This window comes from Hemicordylus capensis, chromosome 5 (genome assembly GCF_027244095.1).
Source record: "Hemicordylus capensis ecotype Gifberg chromosome 5, rHemCap1.1.pri, whole genome shotgun sequence".
Taxonomy (NCBI): Eukaryota; Metazoa; Chordata; class Lepidosauria; order Squamata; family Cordylidae; genus Hemicordylus; species Hemicordylus capensis.
Genome location: NC_069661.1, coordinates 226,444,106 through 226,451,341, shown reverse-complemented (window position 1 = coordinate 226,451,341; position 7,236 = coordinate 226,444,106).

The following is a 7,236-nucleotide window of genomic DNA, read 5'->3' as shown; positions in this document are numbered from 1 at the left end:
AGACAGAAACCTATGGAAATACTAGTGGAAATATTGCAAAGCATTAAAAGTTTTGAGAGGCTTTAACTGGAGCACATGCCTGACTTGGGCATAACTCATAGTATGAATAAAGACAGTCTCCAAATATCTCTTTAACTGGGGAAACATGCATACAAGTTATGAAACCCATGCAAATAACTGAGATGATGTAAAGCCTTTAACGCAGAAGGGGAAAAATCCAAAACACATTAAAAGTGCAGAAAAATTCAGGAAGCATACTCTACCTTCCAGGAGGGGAATTCTATCAGTCTCAGTGCTTACGATGCTCATATAAATGCCCTCTCTTTTATTCCACTACAGCTCCAAAGAATAACAATAAAAGGAAAAAAAATACAAAGAAGGGGAGGCACCAGGGAGTGAATGCAACAATGTTTTATTAATCCATGTGATTAATCCAGCATGCTGAGGAAGATTCTTTACAGAATCAAAACGTTCATGTTTTTGATCCACATGGATTAAGGAAATACTGTTGCATTCACTCTTCGGTGCCTCCTCTGCTTTGTGTTTTGGGTTTTATTCTTTAGAAACTTGCAGGGACAAAAGGGAGCATTTATAGGAGTACAGCAGCAAGGGGACTTTGATAACCGCCCTCCTTCCCTCCCCACTTAGATACGATGCGTCCAGAATTTTATTCCTAAGAAGCAAGCCTGCCATTTGTATTTTGCATCATTCTCCAAGGACTAGGCGATGAGAAAACAAATGGATTAGGAGAAACTGTTGTGCCATCTCTGTGCATATAGACTGTATATAATCAGACTTTGCCACACAATTAAGCAATAATTATGTAGAATGGCTAGTTTTTTAAAAAAGAGTGTTGAGAATCAGCATCATCTTCTAATTAAGCGGAGCGCCAACAGGACAGAATTCACACATACATGCTAGCGGAGCCAGTTCACAAGATTCAAAATTGGACATGTGCTAATTCAAAGTACATTACAGCTAGCCGCATAAACAGCAAAACAATAATGCTCTAACCCATAAACACATCCAGTTTTAAAGGAGTATATTACAGGCCCCTAATGACATGGTATTAAAAAATTAATGACACAAACTATCAAAGATTAACATGTTAAGGTCCCATTAATCTGAGTGTGAGTATTCTTAAATCACTCCCACTTGAATTAGAGAGGCTTTAAAATGTTAACCTTGGCTGGATCATGCCTTAAGATCCTCAGCATGCACAGAACATTTATCTGACCCTATAGAATCTGAAGATGGGGTTTTTGAGCATTCATCGGGAATGCCAGGGGTTGTGAACTTTGTCGTTTTCTAACTAGATGCAAACTCCTTTTCTACAGGAATGATCAAGAAGACCAACTCATTAACACAGATCTCCTGCTTCCCTGCCAGTCTCCCACAAGCAAAGAAATAGCCCTGTGTGGGGAAGGTGTAGGGGTTAACAGGTGGGGAGTGCTCACTTCCAAACAGGATAGGCCTGCAAGGCCTTTCCTTAGTGGTAAAAGATGCATAGAGTCATTTCTTGCCAGGGATCAAGGGGCTTGTAGTTTTGTCACAAGATGCACCCTCAGACTTTTAAAGCAGGCAGATGGTTTGCATTTCAAGTGCCTCCTAAGTAAAAGCTGCATGCCATCCCTATATTAAACATGTACAAAACGTTCAAGAAAGTCTAAAACACCACCCAGAGACTTTGGATGAGGCAGTATAGAAATGCAATTACATCGCTGTATGTCTGTATTCACCATCCTCCCTCCCTCAGTGTTTTTAAAGAACAACTAAAAACAGATCTTTTAAAAGAGGTTTTTTAGTCTTCCATCTTTGGTTATATCTGCTAGGTTCTTTAGTTTTTATCATTTAGTTTTTAGCTTTTTAAATAACTTTTAATTTGGAACTTTTAAAACAGCAACAGTAATTCTGACTGGTTTTATCCTGGACTTTTAACTTATTTAATTTAATTTGGTTAATTTTCTTAGTTTTATTTTACATTATATCTATTTTATTCTTGTGAGCCTTGGGGATCAATGGGTTTTTTTGAGTTCCCCATTGTTCCCTATGGCTGGAACAGGTAAGTGCACAATATTGCAACCCTGCTTTGAAAAACACTGCAAGCACACAGTAAAAGAGGATCTCTGTCCCTCCCAACACAGAACACACATTTCAAAGACAGTACAAGGATACCAAAAAAAAGAGAATCACTGACCCAGAATCCACTGCCAGCCACAGTGCCTGCGCTGCAGTAACATCATTGGCACAACTTGCTCTCTCACACACAATTATGACTCCTTACGTTACTTCCTAGCATTGCAACAGCTGCCACAGCAGCACCCTTAGCAGCAAGCTTAGCCATAAGCTCAACTACAGCAGTGACTTCAGCCACATTTTGACTGAGTGAGTACACCTTAAATGCAGACTACAGAGTAAACCAGAGCAGTGAGTGAAGCACAAAGATGTTAGTCCAGATACGCAGCTCATCTCACAGCAATCAACAAGAAAATATTACACACACACACACACACACACACACACACACACTCACAATTCTGAGCTGCCACTGTCCATTTCTCACTACAAAACTAGCTCACAAACAAAACAAAGCACAACTCAAGGAAGGAAGGCAACTAAGTTCTGCCTTTGTCAGTCTGAGATCCAACAAAACCAGGTAGTTATAGCTGCAACAGCACAGCATATTATACTCAGTGTTGAGAAAAGACAACCACAAAATCATGGGCCTATGGTCTGACAAGAACCAAAGATTAATCTAGACCAGGAGTGGGGAACTTTGGCCCTCCAGCTGTTTTTGAACTACAAATCCCATCACCCCCAGCCACAATTAGGGATGGTGGGAGTTGTAGTTCAAAAACAGCTGGAGGGCCAAGGTTCCTCATCCCTGATCTAGATTCTTATCAAGAATTCTTCTTTCTTCTCTTCTTCTCCAGCGTGCATCCCTGCCTGCCTGACACCATGGCCTCTGATTGGTGCTGGGCCCTAGCTGATAGCCTGAAACATGGGTCAGGGCACCAGTCCATCATCTTATCATTGGTCATGTTGGTGGTGTATGTGCATGTCTGCTTGTGTCAGCAGCATCAACGGGCAGGGAGTGACACATGTGGTTTTGGGGTTGGCCAGGGTGGGGCAAGCTGTCAGTGGTGTTGCAGTGGATGTGGGCGAGCATGAGTCACTCATCCTTGTCTGGCAGGAGGCCCCACCAGCCTTACTGGCTCCGATGTTCCCTCCGACACCCCAGGCGGGGCAGGCGGCCAGGCAGAGCAGCCCAATGAGCGGCCAGCCAACACGCTGCAAGACCAAAGAGCCGGGCTACAGGGGCTCTACAGGGCCAGGGTGAGTGAGGGAGGAGGCAGCAGCAGACAGAGGCATAGCTAAGGGGAATAAGGGTGAGAGCAGCCTGATATGGCTGGGTGGAGGTCCAATTAGTGGGGGCGTGGAATGCATCAGGAGGAATTGAAGGCAGGCTTGGCCAGTGATGAGGGGCAGCTGGAGGGTGAGTGGTGGAGGCCTCCAGAGAAAGACTGCCATGGTGACCCCAAGGAACCTGGAGGAGGAGGCCCCAGGTGAACCAAACCCCCTCCCCTCAAAAACTCTGAAGCCCTGCCTGGGGGAGGTGAGAGGGAGAAGTAAAACAAGAGAACAGCCATGGAGAGACCAGTGTCGTGACAATCCTCCATCGCCAGTTTGGGATAGCCCATGAGCGGAAGGTTGGCCTTCAGGAAGACCAGCCACTCCATCAAGACCAGCCGCTCCACCAAATCAAAGAGTCCCTGGTTCAAATCCTGCCTCCATCATGATCTCACTAAGTGGCCTTAGGCAATCTACTGAGCCTCAGATCCCCATCTGCAACATGAAGATAATATTATGCACTTACCTTAAAGTGAGTCACCTTAAGTGGCTCAGCAGGGAAATGCTTGACTAACAAGCAGAAGGTTGTGGGTTCAAATCCTGGCTGGTACTATATCAGGCAGCAGCAATATAGGAAGATGCTGAAAGGCATCATCGCATGGGAGGAGGCAATAGTAAACCCCTCCTGTATTCTACCAAAGAAAACCACAGGGCTCTGTGGGTGCCAGATGTCGAAATCGACTTGACAGCACACTTTACCTTACCTTAAGATGAGTGAGTAAAGATTACAACATGAGAGCCAGCATGGTGTAGTGGTTAGAGTGCTGGACTAGGACCGGGGAGACCCGAGTTCAAATCTCTATTCAGCCATGATACTAGTTGGGTGACTCTGGGCCAGTCACTTCTCTCTCAGCCTAACCTACTTCACAGTGTTGTTGTGAAAGAGAAACTCAAGTATGTAGAACACAGCTCTGGGCTCCTTAGAGGAAGAGCGGGATATAAATGTAATAATAATAATAATAATACATTTGAACCACTTGGAAAATGTGAAAGTGCTATACAAAGGCAAAGTATTATTATTTACAAGAAAGATAACTTGTGACGATAAGAGGTGCATATATGTATTACATCTCAGTTGGAACACATGTTTTGTGGGTAACAAGGAAATGTAAACTTCAAAGTGGATAAAAATTATTTGGCTCAGGGCTGTTTCCCATTTATTCAAACCAGTTAGGTATTACTGGACTATGGCTGGAAACTGGAGATCTGGTATTGTGTTTCTTCTAAAAGTAGTATAACTGCAATTCAGAAGTCATACAGAGAAGCCAGGATTTTAAAATTTTAATTTGCCTTAGGTACAATTTTGATCAACATTCTGTATAAACTTCTAAGATTTGCAATCAGATCGGGAGAGGATTTATTTTAGTTTAGACTGCAATCCCAATACATTGCTCCAGGTGGACATCCCAGAGACACCAGGTGAGGACCTTATAATTTTGTATCTTGTTTTATGTGCTTTTATTAGGGTTTTTTGTTTTGTTGCTGTTCTGCTGTTGCAAGCCAGAGAGCCCCCGCTGAGAACAATTTGTTATGGGATGGCTAACAAATAAAGTTCATTTATTATTTTATTATTATTATATAGAGCTCACAGTGACGGGCATTTTCATGAGAATGTCATGAGGAGGACATTTTCTTCTCTACAGAGGAACTAAAAGCAGCACCTTATAAGCTACACATCGTTTGAGAAGGCAGACTTCCACACACCAGAACAGTAAATATTGATTTTCTTGACAGACGGTACACCTCATGCTGCATGGACAACTCAAGCACCTGCTTGTTACCACAAGCTACCCCCTTTGTCAGGAAATAAAGCCAAGTGGCATTATGTGCTATCAGTTGCACATTGTAAACATTTAGAAGAAATAAATTTCTCTGCACGAAATATGCCTTTAGACTTCCTTTCTGAAGTACTGTTTACTTTGGGCCTACACACACACACTGCTAGCACCTGTACTTTCAGATGGGCACTTGCCAAGATCACTGTGGTTTCCTTGATTTTTTAGACTATAACGATTAACTATAAGTGCAGGTTCTAGGGAAGAAATAGTGTTAATTCAACCACAAAGGAAAATAGAGTAGAAAATGGGACACACACTCACATACACACACTTCAAATCCACATGTATGTTCAAAATGTCACCTATTATAGGGGCTCTCAAAAAGGGGTGAAGCAAGGTTGGAGTGGGCCTAGGGACAAAAAGTAAAGATGGGCCCCCTTGCTCCCCATCTTCTTTGTTTCCCCCCTCTTCCAGAAAGAGAGAGAGCGCGCCAAAAGAACTGCAAGGACATAATGAAAACAAGATTCTTAACATGCCCTTTCTTTCCCTTTTATGCATATATTACACCCTCTTCATATATGCATACACTTTCACAGACATACTTGTGCACACAGCTCAGAAACATTTTTAACATATGCCTACTACTGTGACCTGATATTATATTATTATTATTTTATACCGCCCTTCCAAAAATGACTCAGGGCGGTTTACACAGAGAAATAATAATAAATAAATAAATAAATAATAAGATGGATCCCTGTCCCCAAAGGGCTCACAATCTAAAAACAAACTTGAGATAGACACCAGCAACAGTCACTGGAGGTACTGTGCTGGGGGTGAATAGGGCCAGTTACTCTCCCCCTCTAAATAAAGAGATTCACCACATTAAAGGGTGCCTCTTTGCCAGTTAGCAGGGGTGAAGCAATGTTCTATCCCTATTTGCCCATTTGTGTGCTCTCTCTCTCTCTCTTTCACACACACACATAGACCAGATTAAGGATACAAGCAGTCTTCAAGCACCGGAACCCGCACTTAATAAACCAAAAGGCAGGGGAAAACAGAAAAAGATCTATGTTTGATCTATAAGCATTTTTCTTCCCTCTTATTATATTTAAAGCTTTTAAGTCTTTTTGTAGTGACTAATTTCCTCGCAAGAAGGTATACTATTGGGATGGGGAGGGTTTATTACAAGTTTGTATTAGAATAGTTTTGGCTTACATTTGGCACCTTGTGCTACTTTGGGGGGGGGGGAGTTTAAAAATCTCTCCCTCTCTGCTATGTATACCATGTTGGCATTTTCCAGACTACGATATTTGCAACGCTTAAAGTGTTGCAAAGTGCTACAGAATGAGGCAGCGGTTTGAAATGATGAGTGCAGTGATTCTCAGGCAGTATTATATGCAACGTGACAAGGTTTTGCCTGTCCATATTGCCCGTCACTGCGGTGGTTTTTCCAGGCAGGAAAATTCCATATTTCACTTCTGGAACGCATCCACTGGCCCCTCCTCCTCTTCTGTTTCGGGCCAATGGGGTTGTGGAGAGAAAGAGGGATGGCTGACACAATGGAACTTAAAAAAAAAAAAAAATTCGGAGCACTTGCGTAAATCCACCTGCAACATTAAGTGCTGTTCCGAAACAGTGCCTTTTGTCATTGCAGGCTAGCGCAAGACAATCAAATATTGGGTTTTTTTAAAAAATCCAATGGTGGAAAGGAAGGGAGGAGGCGAAGGGGAAGTGAGTACTCCTCCAGTGAAGGTGAGCAATTTGAAGACACGGAGTGGGGGTGGGGGGCGTGGAGCACAGAAAAGTAACTTCACTGTTATTAAGGGGCAGGCCAACGGAAAAAATTTAAGTAGGGGAGAGCTGCCATTTGGAAATTCTGCTCATTTAGAAGTTCTAAATGAGGATACAGTCCCTTTTCTACAAAACCCATTCCTCTACTAAATAACAGCAGATGCTTTGGGGATCAGCAGCCAAAAGCATTGGTGAATGGGCTTGCACCTTTGCACAAAAACCCATGTATACACATTTCTTAAAAATTAAGGAA